Source organism: Brachycentrus maculatus, unplaced genomic scaffold, assembly GCF_059751285.1.
Source record: "Brachycentrus maculatus isolate JH-2025_06_01 unplaced genomic scaffold, ASM5975128v1 h1tg000167l, whole genome shotgun sequence".
In the NCBI taxonomy this organism is placed as follows: domain Eukaryota; kingdom Metazoa; phylum Arthropoda; class Insecta; order Trichoptera; family Brachycentridae; genus Brachycentrus; species Brachycentrus maculatus.
In genome coordinates, this window is record NW_028280920.1 from 792,816 (window position 1) to 815,149 (window position 22,334).

Below are 22,334 nucleotides of genomic sequence, written 5' to 3' on the forward strand. Positions count from 1 at the left end.
TATACGTGTAAAAAAATATAATTCAAAATTATCTAAAAATACAAATTTTCCCGAAATTCTCGAAGATTAATTATATTTACTGATATATCAGCCCATATTTTGTCAGCTTTGTTTTTTCACCCAGATAATCATTGTGATAGAATCATTATACACAACAAATCGATATTTTCATTCGATAGACGTAGTAAAGGGGGTTTAACAAGTAGTTTGATTAACCCTGTATACCATGGTACAACCATCTTAAATCTAAAGGGTTTATTATACAAGGTATTGAGGGATGGAGATCATGGCCAGGGAATTAATCTGATATAGCATTGTTCACGCAGAACAAGATTATGCGGGAGTCAATGCACCGCTCAATGGGGGGTTATGTTAGATTTGATGCGTGATTTTCAAGTACAGTCACCGAACAGATAATCTAATCTACTTGTATTGCTTAAATGAAACGCCATAGGACATTAATTCAATATCATTCATTTCAATTCGATGAATGAAAAACGTCAAGGAATATTCTGAAGTCCTTGCAACTCAATCTGATTGACAATTTTGAATTTGAATTTGGTTAATAATGTAATATAAAAAAATGCATGTAACATGATTTGAATATAATTTTATTTGCGAACATACAGTAAAACAAAATAAAAAAATAGACAATACAAAACAAAAATACTTTGAAACATGAGGTGTAAATATAAATAATAACAATGAAAATATAACAATACAGATTGACATCACAACTGTATTTTGTATATCATATGTAAATCTTTAATAAAATTAATCTATCAATTTTTCTTAATGGTTTCTACCATTCAACTGCTGCAAAATCACTAGTATTTTGAAAAAAGTTGTATTTATTTATTTTAACTACGTGTATGAAAAAAAACATAGGCAAGCTTGTTGTTAAGAAACAATATCTTCCAGCTAACCAAAAACGTACTTTTTGGCCAATATCACAGAATGATATTGGCCAAATACCTTATGTAGCTGATTTGTTTCAATAAAACTGAATTGATTGAAACCGTGAATTTAATTTCTAGAAAACTGTTTTATATTTTAATATTTTTTTATTTTTATTTTGGGAGTGAATAAAAATAAGACTTGACAGCCAAATGAAACAATGAAGTACATTTAATAAAATAAAAAAAAACTCATTTTTTTACCTTTATTTATGAAAATAATTTCCAATAAAATAGCTTAACACGTATACAAGACGGTATTCTACATTAACTCTTCATTATGTAATTGTAGATAGCCTCGAAAATAATTGACATAAATAAAACTATAAACTGTAAAATACTTGAGAAACATAAGAAACTTACACGTGCGACATGGTAGCAAGATTCTACACCTGTAATTGTAGGGAGAGGTAATCGAGGCACTTTAACTGAATCCGTATAGGTACTGATTTACAATTATTACTATTATTTCTTGACAGACAGTGAATTGACTAAGTCTCTCTCAAATAAATATACTTCAAGAACATAACGTAAAATATTTCGGTGTCCGCTGACAACAGATAAGGAGAACTTTCTAAATAGCTTAACACGGGCAGGAATCCAACTATCCGCACAAGTATCCACCCTTCTTTCTGAACCTTATTCTAAAATTGCGGGCATAATTTCTAAAATGATAAAGCTAAACACATCTTAACTATGAAATTTGTTTCAATTTTTATTACTATTTTTTTGTTTGTAAATAAAATTAAAACTTGACACTGGCAGAAACATATTTTCATTGGGTGACTGCCAAATAAATAATATTTAAAAAAAAACTAATATAATAATCTGTCAAATAATTGTCTAAGTGGTTAAATTATCAACGGTATCCGTTGAATGCGAAAGAATATAATTTTGTCAAACACGTGAAATATCATTATTTACTACCTATAGTTACAAAATTCCATTAAAAATCGATACTTGGTATATAAGAGCGATTCATAAATGGATAATGTAGGTGGAATTTAAAATACCATAGACCGCATCATTCGGCCATGTCGTATTTGATTGCTTATCTTAATTATTTTCTTATAGATGATTTTATAAATAAGTATTTTAAATTGTGTCCTTGAGACAGGAAAATCAGTAAGGGCTTATTTTTACAATTTGTAATTTGCTGTAATATGTATGATGAAATATAAATAAATAACTTACCTACATGACTATATGAGTAAATTATACAGTTTAATAAAATATTTTTCGAATTTAAAAATAAAGATTTAATATTCCCATTCAAATGATACATTCATATTTGTATTAACAATGAGGAGCTATATCAACGTGCTATACAATTTAGTCTACCCGTTGTTAGATTCCTTCTTGTACCGGGCGTACATGGAATAGACTTCCAGCTTCCAGAACAAATGTTCAGGACGCCATTCAATTACATAATCTCTATTCTGTTATATTTTACCAGTGACTGAACACATTCCCTCAAGTTGAACATAAAATATGTTAAAAAATAAACTAAAATAATATAAAAAAAGTAAAAAAAAACTGAAATAATATGAAAAATTAAAACCATTTTTTTGTTCTTCCTTTCATCAGACTGTGACCGGGTACAGATTGTTTGGAAAAAATATTTTATGGCGCAAACTGAATTTAGTAGACGAATGTGGTTGGTAATAGAAGCAGAAGATGACCGAGGAAAACGTAGTAAAATTAAGTAATTCAATTACTTGAAAGTAGTCAAGTCAGGAGATGAAATAATCGGCGTATGTGATGAATCTTCCACATTCATACATGAGAAGATGTTTACATGTAGATGAGGCGAAATTTTTCTGCAAAAATAGATGGCGTTCTAATCTCTCTGCTTACCCCTGCGAAGAAGAGGCGTCATGGTTTGTTAGTTAGTTAGTTTTTTTTAAAGCGATACTTTTACTTTTCACCAATTTTTTGTATTTTGTATTTTAATCCATTTTGTTTGCTTGTTAGTGTAACAAGCTGTAACTCGTTTTGCGTAAAGTGTAACTGTGCAGTACATAATACCATGATGTATAGAGCCAATTTAACTCATTAATCGATGTTGACGTACTTCATATACAGGATTAATCATAAGTACTACAATATTAAAGATAACAATTTTTCAATTTTAATACTAAAAAAATTTTTTAAATAAAGGATTTTATATATTGATTACATTATGTAATTGATCAACATCAATACTTACTTTAAACATGTCAGAATTCAATAAGTTTTTAATATCTGAAACAATAAAACTTTCTAATTATTTGTATACTCGTACATATAAACTAATCATATTATTTTTTGACATCTCATCAAAGATGAAGAAGAATACGGAAGTCTGGGCATTTACGGGGCTGACGACCGTCATAGGCTGGTTTAAGTGATCACTTAACACACGTGTAACATTCACCAATTCTACCCATTATTGACAACCACACTACTCAAATTCTTGGAAGTTCTATATATATGAACCAATTTAGAAACCTTGTTCTTGAATCACTAGAACTTCACTAGAGACATCTATTGGTGAGATGTAAAGAAGTTTTTACTAAGCAGAAACTCTTATATTAGTATGTGAGATCCGAATCTTGGATTATAATCACACACATGAGAAACGCCAGAAAATACCATTTTCATTTTTATTATTAAGCTTATAATTTGACCAGATAATTTATTTACAACATTTTGAGTGTGTCCAAATACTTGTTCACAAAATCTGGATTATCTCCAATTACAGGAGTTATTTTCATATTATTTTTTGACATCTCATCAAAGATGAAGAAGAATACGGAAGTCTGGGCATTTACGGGGCTGACGACCGTCATAGGCTGGTTTAAGTGATCACTTTACACACGTGTAACATTCACCAATTCTACCCATTATTGACAACCACACTACTCAAATTCTTGGAAGTTCTATATATATGAACCAATTTAGAAACCTTGTTCTTGAATCACTAGAACTTCACTAGAGACATCTATTGGTGAGATGTAAAGAAGCTTTTTATTATTTAGTATTTGGACACACTCAAAATGTTGTAAACTAATCATCACGATGCTTTTCCGCAGGGGTAGGTAGAATGCCACACCAATCTGAATTTTAAAAAAAAACCTTATTATTTCTGCATTCATGTCTCTCCTCATTTGTACTCGCTAATTATTTCGACTCTTCACCTGACCACTAAAGTTTTTTTTCTTCTTTTTTTAAAATTATTTTAAATTATCAAAATAATATAAATAAAAAAAATATCCATAAAATTTAAATACAAAAAAGATCTCACAAAGGCATGTCCTGTGTGTAGATATACAATATAATTTAGGTCATAGTAAAGGGATCTGGCAAGAATACCAAAGATATTATAAGAAGTTGAACTAGAATAAAAGTGTTAATATAAAATATAAATAATACAAAATAATTGAATAACGGAAAACAAAAAAATAAAAATAAAATTAAAAACTCAAAAAATAAAAAATATGAAAAACTAAAAAGTAAGCATGTACAACATGAGTAATATGTCTACAAGAAAAAAGAGCTTAAATCTGTCTCTTCAATAAACAATCTATGAAAAATTTGAAATCGAAACTAATTTAGGTAATTTATGAAGATGTAAAAAATTAAAGACATGAAAATGCCAAAAATGAAATTGAATAAATTATGTACATGTTAATCCGAAGAGAAAAAAACACACATACAATAAAAAATAATTAAACTATAGTAAAAATAGAGTCCATCACCCACAAACATAAACAATAAATAATAAATATAAGCAGGGCTTTTTTTCCATGTAACGGGGTGGAACGGCGGCGGCGTTCCGGCATATTTTTTCAAGGATTTTTTTTAAATTTTTTTAAAATTAATTACACGAAACAATATTTGCGCTTTGGTAATAACAATATTTATTTATATAATTCGTCAAAACGATGGGAAAAGTTGCTTTAAATTTCTTTAAAATTATATTTTACTATAGTTTGTTTCAGTAAAAAGCTTGACGTGAAGTGAGAAAAAAAGCCTAGAGTATAAGACCCTCACCAAGCACAAGAGCTAAGTCTCTTTATTGGAAATAACTGCGTTATTTATTTAAAGAATTTAAAGTAGAAACCTGCGTAGCGCAGTGGTCAGCGCGTTTGGCTACCGTGCTGGAGGTCACGAGTTCGATTCTCAAGGGGGTCAACATAAATATGGCCGATTTTCACTCTCATATTTATTTAATATCACCCTGGACTGGTACAATAAGCGCAGGGCTGATCACCTTGCCTTCATGCAATTAACGATCAAGATAACACTGCGTCGCTACGATGCAGTGCCCTATGCACCATTGGGTGTGGATAAAGGTTAGAAGAAAGTAGAAATGTCTACAAAATAAATTAAATAAAAAAAACTCTTGTTACTACATATTATATATGAACTAAATAAAAAATAAATTTATACTTTCACAATTATTGAAACGATAAATCAGACCTCAAATCTAGTATAAATTTAAGTTTACACTTTGTTTACTTTGGGGCTTCCCCCTTGAACATTTCGGGTTCGACACCCCGTATCGGCCATTAAACACGGTAATTTACTAAAACAATTCGCATTCATAAATAATTTTAATGCGTTCGCAAATACGCGAGAGCAATAAATTTTCCACAAATGTTCCTACCGAAGCGATACATTGTACCCGCGTGTTGTGAATGATTCCATATTTACTTGAAGCGAGAGATATTAGTCAATGCAGGTAGTAAATTGGTTATGGCAACGCTTAATACTATCAAAACAGAGTGAAGTCATATGTTCGTACAACTAAGTAAATGCCGATACAATAAATAAAATATTCGTACAACTCTGTATGCGATGAACTATAAAAAATCAACATTAATCGCCTTGAAAAACCATGTTTTTCTTCCACACTTCACTTCGCTTAAGCTCACATAAATAGCATGAAATTGAAGTATTTTTGTAAATAAATAAAAAATCCAAATATGTCTCTTTTTATTAAAAAAAATATTAAAATAACGAATGATTTTATTTTATAAGACTGATATATTTACGAGTTTTAAATAAAATAATTAGTAAAATTATAAGCATCACAAAAATTAAAAATCGCGTTTTCAGGTTTCTCCTAGTATGTAAAATGTTACTGATAATATAATACTTAACCTTTTACAAATGTACCTACATACTAGGTTAAGTATTACATGAAAATTTATATTTAATATGTAACTTTATGGTTATACATGTATTGCCAGAACTCAGTGATAGGTTGGTTCTATGTGAGTTAAGGTAATAGACTGTACTGAATGGACTACACAATATAGTACAAACTTCGGACATGGACAGTGAACAATAATGTTCCTCCTGTATTAACTCTTGTCACACCATAACTCGATACTGACTCAGGCCGTAATATAAATGGACATGATCCAACTAGTATAACATACACACATGGCTCCATAAAATGAAACTTTAATTTCGCATTTTGCTTCTAGTACATAATTATTATTGTATATCTCGTGTTGAAACTCGGCTTTGAGTTCTTAAATCTCATGTCTGGTCCGACAGACTGGATAATTGATATATAGATAAACCAAAAAATATAAAACAAACATTCTTCTTAATTTTAGGTTATTATAGATGTAATTATTTATTTTTTTACAAAAATGTTAATAAAATTAGTATATAACCACTCACCGAGATTTTTACGTCTACCGGTTTCGAGACGTACCCGTCTCTTCGTCAGGACAATCACTAACACAGCATGCAAACAATACTACCCTTCACCACCATAGCACCATTTACACACTCAAAACTAGACAAAATGTCTAACACATGCGATTTTTGGTCGACCCGAAGACCAACATGCACTATAGTTTTCAATACAGACATCAATATGGTCTTCGGGTTGACCAAAAATCGCATGTGTTAGACATTTTTTTTAGTTTTGAGTGTGTAAATGGTGCTATGGTGGTGAAGGGTAGTATTGTTTGCATGCTGTGTTAGTGATTGTCCTGACGAAGAGACGGGTACGTCTCGAAACCGGTAGACGTAAAAATCTCGGTGAGTGGTTATATACTTATTTTATTAACATTTTTGTAAAAAAATAAATAAGTATAAATTACTATCCACAAAATAAATGCTTTAAATATGAATAATATTGAAAATATTATTATAGATGTCTTTTGTATCGTGGTTAGGACTTTGTGCTAGGTTATAAGTTAAGGTTGTTAATTTTTTTCTGTCCATCGTTTGTTAAGATTGTAATAGGTTTATGTCATGGAAAAAAATCACAACTTGTGAAAGGGATCCGTAATAGAGTGCCGATGAATAATGATTGAGTGAGAAATGCAAAGACTTAGCATTTTCTTCAAATGTCTTTGCTCTGTTCCGTGTCTGCTGTGCTGGTCGGGGTTGTAGGCGTCTGTGTACCAGCCAACGTCGGGTCAGAATCGAATCTGGCAGACTAACTGAACTAATTTATTACTAATCCCTTTCACTGCCTTCACCGGGATACTTCTAGAAAATTTGGTGGTGGTTTTACGAACTTGTATTTATTTAGATTTGCAGTGATTAGGATATTGAAAGCTTTTAATTGTAAATTCACAGTAAAATCGGGATATAATTTTGTTTCACATTTTCTTTCAATTGTGCAATTAAGTTCTTAAAGCAAAAACAAACAAAAAAATTGCTTTGTAAGAAAAGGTCTGTCAGAAAGCCTAGAGGGAAATAATAATTTTAATATCTTTTTTTCATCATGTATAGTTTGAACATTATTGTTGTAATAAAAAATACATTTTGCAGAAACGACTTTATTTACTGCGCGCGATAGTTAATTTTAATATATCCAAAGCATGTTACCATTCGCAGAATTATCTCACTTCTAAGTTAATGTTGGATGTTCTAGCTAACAAATTACACGCAGATGAAAACCAGTGCTATCTGTAATTTGTAATTTAAGGAGTAATTATTAATAGGGAACAACTGTTGGTCTCCTTGCAACGAATATTAATGTCCAAACTTACTAGCATTATTCATGCGTCAAGGATAATATTTAATAGGCCCCTGGGGCGGGGGGGGGGGGTTGGGTGAGGGTAGCGAAGTGCCGGGGGGGGTTGCTTCCATATGTCGCAACGTAGAGGAGATTTACGAGGGAGCCATCCGAAGGGGATGGGTCTAATGAGTGCAGCCGCGATTTAAGGTCAGCTAGCTAATGACAGTAGCAATAATATGACAAGGAGCACGATGGACCCTTTATAATTCAGAATTTCAGCAGACTATGTACACCAATTTCTAGCCTACAGTTAGTATGTAAACTTATCTAGAAAAGATATAGAGAAAGACCAAAAAATTCATAGATGCTATAGAAAAATCACATTATTTGAGGCTTGGCCTAGGTAATGTTGTATATGATAGAAGGACCTAAAACCTGAGGACGAGGAGAGCTGACCAACAGTTTACAAAGACGATTAGTAGAGATGGAGTCAATAAGAAGAAGAAAATAGTTTGAAAACTTCAAGAATAAGCTATCTACATTCTTACCCTCTTTCATACCCAATGGTGTAAAGGGCACCATATGAAGCATTTTAATTCTGATCGTTAATTGCGTAAAGGCAATGGTATTAGTTCTGCGCTTTAGGTACAAGTTCAAAGTGATATTATTTGAATGTGAAGAGTGAAAAATCAAAATGTTTTAACTGGTATTGCACAAGTGAATGCAACCTAGATTATCTTGATGATTTTTTTTCAAACGCACGAATAACAAAATTACCCAAAAACGGGCATCAAATTAACCCTCTTCTTTATATGCTATGGCACGGTATTTCAACAGGGTTCCTTAACAGGCACCATGGCGTAGTTGGACGCTCGACTGCGAAACTAGCGTCGCGGGTTCGATTCCCGCCAATTGCAAAATAAATTTAACATTTATTTCCAATTGGTCTGGATGTTTGTAATGTATTTTTTACATTTACCTTCCCTTTCCTTACTATCCCACCTACAGACAAGCCTCCAATACAGGCATTGCTGGTTATTTCTTTTAAAAAAGGCGACTTTTACTTCAAAGTATGTGTTACTCTCTTAGGCAGCTCTAAACATCGCCTCAACTGTTCTGATCCCTAAATGTATAATAAATTTATCTTGAAACATAAATCATGTTTTTAAAAGGTTTTTCAAAATGCATAAAAAAGTTAGAGATGGCCAAATGATGAAAAATGAGTGCCGTTTATTTTAAAACGTGTTTAGCTCCATATTGCGTCTACTGCGCAGTGTGTACACGGCGGCAGTTAGTTACGGCACGAATTATAGAGGCCATTACGATTCATTAGGGCCAGTTAAGCTTAAACCGTGTTTGCTCTACTATTGTGTGGCGTCGCGGCGCTACCGGAACGGGAAGTGCGTCCCTCTCGCACTTCCGGTCGCGCTCTCGAGCTCGCCATGCCTGGCTCGGACGCAGATCGGACGCCGAGGTAAGAGGGGTAAGTGTAATTAGTGATATTTGTGTGGACGTACGATTTCGACTGCGATTGTATCGGCTGATCGAAAGTCTTGCCCCAAACTAACAGAAGAAAAAAATACCTCATAGAATAAAGCAGTGGTTGTAATACTGAACATTACTTTTGGCAAATGTAAATAAAATAAAATATGACAACGTCAAAAAATAACCGCATTCCTTAACAATTTATTTCATTTGAAAAAACATTTCTGAATGTTTTATATGTTTCATACATATAACATACGTAGCGTATACACATTTCACATATGTTAATATTTAAATAATACTACAAATTCTGCGTAAAGTTTGGGACAAAAATATATTTTTTTTTTATGAAAAACAGCAAATCTAAACTTCATTAAGAATAAATAAACATAATTGAGTCACAAACAATATTTTTTTCAATAAGTTTAACGTATTGTGAAATTGAAAATAAAAAAAAGTGTATTATTGAATTATATTTTACTGTGTAAATTTGCCCGCATTGTGGTTTTTTCCGTTTAAAACTACTTGATTTATGCATAAAATATGTAATGGAATACCATAATTAAAAATATATGTATATTTGATAAAACATTTTCATTTTTTCGTCCTTAAAGTATAATGAGTATACATTTATTACTTACTTATTTACACATTTGCATAAACAGAATAAGATTATTATCTTTATTATTAATTCAATCATCAATGATTTTCTCTCCAAAACTATCATAAATAAAATATAATTATATTTAAGATAAAAGCCATCCGATTGCACCATTTCAATGTTCAATATATAATAAGCCAAAAAAACAGCTTACCCTATAACCTTTTTTGTTTTCAAATATGTGGTTAAATCGCATTAGCAAAATTGCGTATTTGGTGTTTTTATACTTTCAAATGTAAAAATACTAGGCAAAAATTTGTTTAATTCGTATATGCATCAGCGCGTATGAGATAGTATTTTATAAAAATGGATCCCTGATTATAATACAGAAAAATAATTATTATTATTTATAGGAAATAAATGTTGGCGCATGAAAACATATTTTAGATACTGTTAGCAATAGATTTCTCGTAGCTCCAAAAGTTCAGCTTCCCGAAATAATTGGTTGGAAAGAAAATTTCTAAATGCTATTTTATTCATATTTTTTGTATTTGAATATATGGCATGTTTGTGTAATGGACAAGAATTTAAAATAAAGAAAAATATATTTATCAAAGAAATTCACTTAAAGTACAGTGCAGACTAAATAAATTTAAGATCGTAACAAACTTTTGGGTCACCTTCCACAACGTGATGGGTGGGTCGTGTGGTAATAATATCGATTGCTTATTAAATCGACTGCGTTTCAGCTAAAAGGTAAATAATTGCCCTAACTGGTTTACTGCGACATCCGATAGCTCGTGGCTTAAATACTAAATTGGATGTCGAATACCGACTAGGTGCCCATCCCCACTTCACGATACCCTCCACTCACTCCCTCTACACTCTCCCTGCCTCGCTCTAACCCCTCCACCCCACACACGACTCTGATTTATACAATTAGCGGATTAATAAATACAGACCCATTATTAAAAGGCCATTTGGAGAGGCATTTGAATCAAAGGGTTTTTGGAAATTTCGAAATTTATTCGACCGCGCGAATGTCGGGTGAATTTTGATATTGGGATATTCGACGAGAGTTTTGATCCAATTTCGCAATCATGGAAATGTAATGAAATATTTTTAATGAAATTTAGAGCGTATTTCATTTGTTGCACTATTTATTAGTTGTGCTTTGGAATTCCTTTACTGCACTTAATTAAAATTGCATATTAAGTATCCGTTATTAAAAACATCATATCAATTTAACGATAAATTGTCTGACTGGGCAAATACATTGCAAAATTATAAAAATAAAGTAGACATTATGTCAACTAATATATTTGCCTTCATATGAAATCCTATACTTACATATTTAAATAAATTGTCGATAACGTGACGCAAATCGGAAAATGACGAAATTCTCACCTAACGGAATAAATACGTTTTCATTACCTTAATGTATCAGTTTTAATGTAAATGATCAATTCATGTGCCTATTTGTATTGTTATATGAATTATTTCTGTTTAAAAAATTATATCAATAAATATTTTTTGTCTTCTTCAAACCCTTATCCGCACCCCAATGGTGCATAGGGCACTGCATCATATAATTGCAGTGTTATCTTGATCATTAACACATGAAGAAAAGGTGATCAGCCCTCCGCTACAGGTACCAGTCCAAGGTGATATAGAATGAATATTAGAGTGAAAAAATGATTTTTATTTATTTGACCCTACCTGGGAATCGAACCCGGGACCTCCAGAACGGTAGCCGTGCGTGCTAAACATTACACTACGAAGGCGGATATTTAAAAAAAAATGTTTTTTGGCTTGCGTAGCTTATTCTTTATTTTTATACATCAAAACAAAACAACAAAAACTATGTTTTTTATGGCGCTGTTTTTAACAGCAGAATAATTAAACTTATTCACAATAGAAATATTAAAGTGACGATAATTATTATCATTTGATTTTTAATATTCGTACACATATATATTTTTTTAATATTATCATACGTAACTAAAGTTTTAGAAAATTTTCAATTCGTGTTCATAACCAACATTTTTCGTTATTCGAACAGATTTTTCTTGCCATTCGAGTATTATCGTAAATGTTAACAATAAATAAATTTGGCGACAAAAACGGTATCCGTTTATCAGTTTGGCGGGAAACGGTCGCTAGGGAGGACGTTACTAATAGCCTGATAGGGCAGTGCCAACCCACGACTAGCGGTGCCTGAATGTGCCTGAAAGTGTCTGAAATATCCCACAAAGAACTACGAATTTCACTATTTTACAAAATGGTCCATGTACAAAAATCCAAATACGAGTACTTTAAAATCGAGTTTAAATAAAAAAATTAAACGATATTTAATTCTATTTATTTATTGATTTTGCGTTTAATTTGTAGAACAACATTCGTTTGATAATGCCTTAACAAGGCGAAACAATTGTCACAATATCAATTTTTTATGTAATTTTGTTAATAAAATACAACGTAGTAGACTGAAAAAAATCTGTGTTTGATTTGAAATTAATACATATATTATTATATTATTTTATTTTACTTATTATGCATAGATTTCAATGAAATAGGTTGGCTTATAGCTAAGAAACAATAGATTCCATCCTACCAAAAAAACAAAAAATTATAATACTGAATAATTTTTTCAACTTTTTACGCATGTTGGAAATCAAATAACTATATGAATGAACAAAAACTTACACATTACAATAGATAAAAACAAGGAAGAAGATTTTACGTTTATAAAAATGTCTTTAATATTGCACAATGTATTTTTTTTTATTCATCAATTTTGTTTCCTTTTTTCATTAAAGAACTCATAATGTTTGCTGATGTGATGCTTATACGTGCTTGTACGAGTATAAGTATTCAACCCCTAGTGCCCTAACTGCTTATGTTCTCTTGTACCTCCATTTCCTATTCCATGTATCAAAAATGTCCTCAACCCTAACAGAGATAGAATAATTTAGAGCACAGGACTAATCTTTGATTTTTTTTAAATAATTTAAGATCAAGTTAACACCTTGTTGTTTAGTGTGGTGTTCGTAGAACCATTTAAATAATAATAACTACTATTTTTCAAAATACGATGATTCTTAAAGATAAATATTAAGTCATGCTTTGAATGCGTCCAAATTTTAGAGTCCATAAAAAAATCGCATTGAATCGCAAATATAAGTCTGGATATTTATAAAACTTCTATGTGAAAACAAAAAAAATATATAAATTATTCACTACATTTTTATAAAATACAAATGGTTGTTTTAGAAATATTAAATGGTTGTGAAAAAATAACCAATCTTTTAAGAAGGTTGGTTATTTTTTCACTTTTATTTGTTTTTAGTGTTGTATTATGTAAATGAAAAAAAGGCTGGTTTCTTTTAAAAAAATATGTGTTTTTAGCCTTATTTTATTGCACTTTAAAGATAACTGAAAATAACACTGAGTATCCCCTTAATATAGTTTGCTTAGGTAAAAAAAAATAATCACATTAAAACATACTTTATTTCGTTCTGTTATTTTTCCCGTCTGTAATCAGAAGAAAAGGCACTCAGGAGGTCACTCAAAGTTATCAGGAGTGAAGAAGATGTTAAGGGTATTTTTCCTTTTATTTTCACAAGGCGTTTTCTTTGTCGGATGGCGAGGGAGTGTTGATATAGCGGGTAATATACCTCCTCGTATTTTCTTATCCCCGTGTAAGAGATCTTGTATGGGGGTACTTATCGGGAGGAAGCCCTCAAGGCAAACGGATGGATGAACCACCCTGAGGTGAAAACAGGGTGTTTGCAAAAGTAAAAAAGGACGAGAAGTCAAAATTCCTTGGTTGTGTTTCATAAACATCATCAATACTTGTATCAATCAAGGGATATGTTCTTTATAAACTTTATAAAATTAAACAACTTTGTTTTAAACACTTTTTTATTGGTACACTTTATCCCACCGGTTTCAACGAGAACCTTGTCATCATCAGGGTTTATGTACTAAATTCAAAAACTTCCACGCACTCCGTACACCATATGAACATTTGATTTAAAAAGGGAAGGGAAATTAATTATGAGTATTTCAATGTTTTAGAATTTAGTACATAAACCCTGATGATGACAAGGTTCTTGTCGAAACCGGTTGGATAAAGTACACCAATTAAAAAGTGGTTAAAACAAAGTTGTTAAATTTTATAAAGTTTATAAAATATGCCACAAAGTATCTGCGGAAAACCTTCAAGAAATGATATGTTATTTGTAAATAAAACAAAATATAAAAAGTAAAAACTTAAAATCTCAATATATTGAAAGTTATTTGATATTACTTATAGCAGTGCTCCTCAAACGCTGTACCGTGGCACACTGGTGTGCTGTGAGCCATATACAGGTGTGCTGTGATCAAATTGAATGTATTATGTATTTAATATAATACACATACTTCACAGTTTACATGAGACACGTTGACAATTTTTTTTTTATAATTTTGACTTTTTTTCAAAATAAATAATAGAATAATTTTTCAATGGTCTATGTTTCAGCTTTTGGTGTGCCGTGGAATTTTAGGAAGAATTTTAGTGTGTCGTAGGTGTCATAGTATGTACAGCAAATATCTAATTGTATTGAGCAAAATCTAAATTTTCCAGTAAACATAACACGAGCAAAAACAGAGTACGGTTATCATGTTTTTTTAATCAATAATTTAAAATATAAACTCTTTTTTTTTAGTTTTAATTACTTAATTATTATTAAAATATGGAGAAAAGGTGATCGGATCTGATCTTCAGGTACCTATTTAATATTAAATAAATATCCCTGTGATTTTTTTTAACAAATTATTTCGTCCATTTGAATAAATCGAACCAGGGATCTCCAGCATTGTACGTGCTTACTTATGGTGATGGACAAAAGATAATCTATATGTAAATTTTAAGACCGTTCATTAAAAAATCTTCATATATATATTTTAATTAATACTTATTAATAGTAAGGAAGACCGAGAAAAACCTGGCACAATCAGGTATATCAAATACTTGAATGCGGCCGGGTCAGGAGTCGTAATAATCGTCGGGTATGTATGAGGAGATCCATGAATGTAGAAAAGGTGAAGAATGTTTGCAAAGACAGAGTGGTATGGCGTTCGATTCTCTCTGCCTACCCGTGCGGAGAAACGGCGTGATGGTTAGTTAGTCAGTTAGTTTAATTGATACTAATAATAATCGTTAAAATAAACATCGAGTAAAGGCGCTAAACGTAATTTGTATAAATTGGACATGTTAATTCCTTTATGAATTGCCTGTAGGTAGATTTTTTATACCCGTATATGTGTTTAACGGATGACGCGAATAACGGATATAACGGATCGTTATTAACGGCAGCGGATTATGAGGGTGGCCATTTATTACAATTTTTCCAGCGCGGCTGGGGGAGGCCCCGATTCCTCTCCTGTTTCATATGTGACATCAGATAGCCATAAATGAACTTCTGGAATTGCTTTTGCACCTATCCGCGCCCAAAGTGGCATGTTGGGGTTTCAATTTGGCCACACAGATAAGGTAGAATGAGGGTCTGTGATATCGAGAAGAAAATTAGAAGAAAAATGAGAAGAGAAGATAATTTAAATTAAATATTGCAATATATGTTTTTAAACGAAAGAAGATAGAGACTAAACTGTCTGTTCACAATGATAATGATAAATTAAATTGGCAGTACACAACGGTAATGGTGATAGTAATGATAAACTCAACCATCAGTCCTTTATTCCGCCTACGAAGTGTAATGGAGGTCCTGGGTTCGATTCCCAGGCGGAGGATTCAAATAAATATGTTATTATTCATTCTAATATTTATTTAAAATTACCCTAGAATGTTACTTGAAATGCAGGGCTGATCACCTTGGCTTCATGTGTTAACGATCAATATAACACAACTTTTATACGATGCAGTGCCCTATGCACCATTGGATATGATTAAGGGTTTGAAGAAAAAAACTAGCAGTACACGACGGTAATAGTGATAGAAAAAGTAAACTAAACTGATAGTACACAATAGAGTACCTGGTAGCAACCCTTACGTATGGAAGTGAATCATGGAGACTGCAGTCATAATGCGATTTTTCAGAAGAATGTACAATAAAACGATGTATGATAGATGCTCGAAATGTGACATAAAGATTGATGGCTGAGGTGATTCCAAAAAAAAATTGTAGCATGGTTGGCAATCATAGGTAGAAAAGTGAATATATTTTGGAGCAATAAAACTCTTATTTAATTTGTTCACTGTTTCTTTCATATTTCATGTATACATGTTTAGTCATAAAACAAACCCTGAAGAGAGCAACAGGTTTTTGCTGAAATAAGTTTGTTTTAATATGAGTGCATCAAAAAACAAAGTGTTTTATTACTCCAAAATATATAACAATGATCCACAAAGTTAATGCTTCAAATACTCAAAATAGAAAAGTGAATGTTACACGTGTATAAAATGAACACTTAAACCAGCCTATGATGGTTTTAAGCCCTGTAAAAACCCAAACATCCATATTCTTCGTCATCTATGTTAAGATGTCAAAATATTAAAATAATTCCTAAGTGGAGAAACCCAGATCTGTAAACCAGGATTTGGACACACTCAAAATGTGAAAAATATAATACTATAATATGAAAATAAATGAATCAAGAAGTGAGTGAAGTGAAAAAAATGCTTGCGAATTATCTCTAATGAAACTGGTCAAAATGTACGGCCATAAATTTAAGACAAAAAGGTCCCTTACAGCAAATGAATCCGAGCCCCTGTTGTAACAAGTGATCGCATTAGTTGTTGGACTAAGGACACAAATCAGGCTGACCACTGCGCGCCGCCATGGGTCCAGCGCAAGATTTAGGGTCAGTCACAGGTAACGACTCTTCTGGGGCCGATGAGCGAACGACCCAAGTGGGTCCACCACATAAATATCCCGATAGACAAAACGCCACGCATGATACACGGCTCTTATGGAAGTGAAAGATGCATTACCCACATATGTATGTGTATTGCAAAACTTTGAGTGTGTCCAAATACTTGTTCACAAAATTTAAGTTTCTCTAATAATAATAATAAAACCCTTATCCGCACCCCAATGGTGCATAGGGCACTACGTCATATAAACGCAGTGTTATCTTGATCGTTTACGCATGAAGGAAAGGTGATCAGCCCTCCGCTTCAGGTACCAGTCCAGTGTAATATTGAATAAATATAACTGTGAAAAAATCACTTATATTTATTTTACCCCCCTTGGAAATCGAACCCGGGACCTACAGAACGGTAGCAGAGCGTGCTTACCATTACACTACGGAGGTGGACAAAAGTTTCTCTACTCGGACATTTTACATTATTGACATTTTAACAGAGATGAAGAATATGGATGTCTAGGTATTCACAGGGCATACGATATGTCATAGGCTGGTTGAAGTGGGGACACCACATAATCCCGTTAGACAAAACGCCTCGTATGATGTATGGCTCTTTTAAGGAGGGGAAAGATGCATTACCGACATACATGTATAGCGACATTTTGAGTGTGTCAAAATACTTGTTGACAAATCTGAGTTTCTCAACTTGTGAGTTATTTTACATTTTCAGCATTTTAACATGGATGAAGAAGATTATGGATGTCTGGGTGTTTACCCAACGTAGTGGTACAGCGGTAATTAAAATATCATAGTCGTACAGGAGAAAGTGACCAACCAAAACGTAAAATGTTCAGGAGGGCCATTTAAGTCACTTTTGTTTGGCAAGAAATTAAACATCAATGCAGTTAGTCATTTTTAACAAGTCAATATTATTATACTTATAAGTTTAAAATCCTTTGGCATTTTTTTCAGGACAAATAATGGTAGTAAGATATCAAATGGTCGATAATCACCTTTTTGTAAAAAATGCACTTGGTCACTTTCTCCTGTATGACTACGATATGCGCCACCTTAAGTATGATGTATTACATACAATAAACCATACAACAAGAATATAAAATAAGTTGTCAAATGATGAGGTGCATAAAATTGAAAGGTGGAGATAATTAAGATTTGTGAACAAGCATTTGGACACACTCAAAATGTTGAATAAGATAAGTATTAAATATTTTTAGTTTTAAATCAATCTTTCATAAAAAAAAACTTAAATTAGCATTAAATAAAAGTTTATGTAATCGGAGGGCATGTATGACTAGATGTATGGATACGAAGGAAGCTAGGAGTAAAAAATGAGTGTAGTGTTCCTTCCTCTCTGCCTACCCCACTGGGAAAAAGCATGATGTTAGTAGTAATAATAGTAGTTCTATTAAATCATGTAAAAATATGTTGGATTTGACAAAATTTATGTTATATACTCCTACCTTGTTGTGTATATAACATAGAATTTTGTCTAGCCTCACACCAGTCTGATGATGTCGGTTACGAGGAAACCCGGTTGATGGTCAAATAAAATTCATATGGAAAAAATTATATAGTTGTTATTTTATTCTATGAAATACAGTTCAAGAAATATCAGTACAAAACTTAATGTAATAAAATATGCAGGATTTAAATCACATTTAGGATTTAATGGATACATGTTAATGTATTTATTGATTTGGCTTTTAATTTGTAGAACTCCATTTTAATTTATGTATTAATTTTAAATTGTCAAAGTATAATTTTTTATGTGTTTTTGTTAATAAAATACAACTTAGTAGACTCAAAACATTTGTGTTTGATTTAAAATTAATACATAAAACATGTTTATGTTTTACTATCAATGTATATAAATGGTTTATGGTAGGAGAAAATAAAGAACCCACTCTATTTACGCAGACACGAGTCATGGGACCGGAAATTACCATTAATTATAAGCGGGTCGGCAAAGGGATTTAAAAAGCGGAAAAAATGCGCGGTAAAAATTGGAATCGCTGAGAAAACGAACCCGGTTGAACCCGACCGTTCAGGGAATCTACGGCCGCATCTAGCGCGAGTAGGACTCTCTGGCACAAACGAGAAAAATCCCAGAAAATACTGCGAATTGAGTTACAGGCTAGCTTTGTTCGACAAGGGCGCACGCTTAAACCATAAAACTGATTTTACTTCCCTTGTGAAAACTATGTTTCACGCAAAAATATAACATTTTTCAATTAAAAGTTGTGCTAGAAAATGTTTTACGTTTTCTCATTTGTTGTGCAATGTTCTACTTTCTCGACTGAATATTACGATATTTCTGATAACCTTACGCAAATAACATTTTGTTTCGCTTCAGTTAATTATGTTACAAGTGGAAAATTTTCTTTGCGAAAAATAAAATGAAACAGAAAGCATTCTCGAACGTGGCGTAATTTTTAAAAGATAAAAAATAATATTGTTTTTCTGTGAATATTCAAATATTGAAAGATTGGGTAGTATTTTGATTATTATTAGTAAAATGAACTTTTTATTTTATTTCGGCTTTATTTTACTGAATTCGATATTCATCTATTATGGTAAAAGGAATAGGTATTATATATATATATATATATATATATATATATATATATATATATATATATATATATATATATATATATATATATATATATATATATATATATATATATATATATATATATATATATATATATATATATATATATATATATATATATATATATATATATATATATATATATATATATATATATATACTTATGTAAACGTAATGCATTCTTATTTTACAAAAATATTGTACGATAAACGTTTTATTATTTTTTGTAAATAAAAATACTGAAAACTGTCGATTAGCAAAAATAACGTTTAAATTATAAAAGTCTAGTATTATAAATATATGTTTTTTCAATCATCCCCAGTAGATTACTATATTGATAATCATTTTTGTATTTATAAAACATTTATTATTGTTTCTACGCTAGTGAAAATGTCATTGTTGACTTCCTGTTTAAAAATGTCTGCCCGGGAAGTATGAAAACAGGAAAAGGTGGCGGAAGCAACCAGCATCCCATTTCTTTTAACACCACCTCTTTTTCCGTATTAATGATTTTAGCATCCGGATACTTTTTATATTAAGAATCATAGAATTTACATTTTTTTGTCTCCAAACGAAAAAAATGTAATATATTTTTTATTATGATTCTAAAATTCTTTTTACTCATCGCAACGAATACACATGCTGATTTCAAAGTTCCAATACATTTAATCGATAATCCCTTTATCATTATAATTTTAAAAGCGGTATTTCTATCATAGTTCTCTCAAGTTTAAAAATTAAATATTAAAGATTTTTCTTCTTCTTCTAAACTTCATCCTACACTATAATGCATAGGGCATTTCATTACATCGATGCAGAGTTATCTTGATCGTTGATGGCGAGAAGGTAAAGTAATCACCTTCTCGCCATCAACGATCAAGATAACAAGTCTTCTTTGCTTCCGAACGGTCAAGGATGATATTAAATAAATATTTCAAAAATCACTTATCCTTCACCCTCTTAGAATCGAATCCAGGACGATTTAGCACGGAAGTCGAATATTATTCCAAAATGATAATAAAGTAAAACATATTGATGAAAGCACATAATGCAGTAGTTTAATATTTTGTTTTTTTTTATTTGTTTATTTTAAATCGAATTGAACAATTTTATATGTTTAATCCATTTGTTTTACTGGATGCATTAAATTTGTGATTTCAAGTAAAATATTAGAATTAGAAGATTAAAAATATTTTCTTACTTTTTCTGTTTCAGTTCACATGTATAATACATTTTTTGTTTTAATTGCCTATTAAAAACAACAGAAAAATAATCCGTGGTTTCAAGGGTTGAATTTTTTTTTTAGAAATCATATTTTGAACCAAAGGTATATGTATACGAGTATATACAATATATGTAATACAATTTTGTGTTGGATGTATATTTAGATTACCGTAGAACGGAGCTACTTGAACTTTGATGTGTTACTTGAGCCCAGTACAAAAAAAATAAATCTGTATTTGGTCTACAATAATGAACGTACATATATATTTTTTAATTTGTTATTTCAAGGGTTAAATTGAAAATCATTATTTCCTTGGTCAATATCGGTCCAAAATAAATAACATCGCTCGTCAACGACAGAAAATATCTTGTGTGAACTATTTATTGTTGAATACCCCGCTGAACGTTGCTAACCGACGCAACGTATGACATTATGGCTACAAAACGCGAATGGATAAATCGCTTATCAGCTTGTACGCTCCATTTAACATGCCTCTACTGTGTTCACACGGGCCGCGGGCCGCATTTCACATGAGGCTTGACTAGCATTGGCTCGCGGCTTACATGAACCTCGCGGTTAACAATAAACCTGCTGAAGGTGACAAGCGAAATAGTTGTAGGTAAATTTCAACTAGTTGATCCAATCTATCAATATAAAAATATAACTCCTAAGTGGACAAAATCCACATTTCGCTCACTCCTTTAAACAACGTCGTATATCAAAAATCGTCAATTTTCAGCTGTGCATGTTTTGGGAATGCCCAGAAAATGTACTATATCCTAGCAAAAGCGTCATATTTTTAACTTAATATTTATCCACTACAGGGTACAAAGTGCTGTTTTTGCTTTTTGAAAAAAAAAATCGTTTAATTTTTTTTTTAAATAAACTAAATATTTTTCAAATGGAGAAATAATATTCAGGTTTTACCTAAAAAGATCTGTTGCGCAGTAAAAAGTTCAATAAGTGGCTTGATATTTATTTTTATTGCATTTCATTATATTTTTAAGCTTGAAAAACGATCTCCTGAAAAATCACGTTTGTTGATATATGACGTTGTTGAAAGGAGTGAGCGATTTGTGGATAGTGATATGGACAGAAAAAATATTTCGAATAAAATAGCTAGTAAAATTATAAGTTCATTTAAAATTGACAGTCATGTTTTCAAAGGATCTTTTAGTATGTAAAATAATTCGGGAAGAATCTAACGTACATACAGTTCATAGAGGTCTCTGCTACAATTTTTTTTTATCATAAAAGATGACTTAAAATACACAATTTTCCTCAGTTTTTCAAATCAAGCCATTAATACGATTACACGTTTGAAGTGAGACATCTTAGGCGGCGATTCCATAATCGATAATTGGACTGAAATGAATATTGAAATTTCAAGGACGGTCACGTTTAAAAGGTACATTTAATTACATGAGAGAGAGGACGTAGACGTAAGTCTATCTTATTCTTTATTTTTAAGAAATTTCACTTCTAACGCGTGTATATATTGAACTGCACACGGATTTTCGTTATTTATTGATTTGATCAATATCACTATTTTTTATAGATTTGACGTTTAATTTGTAGAACTC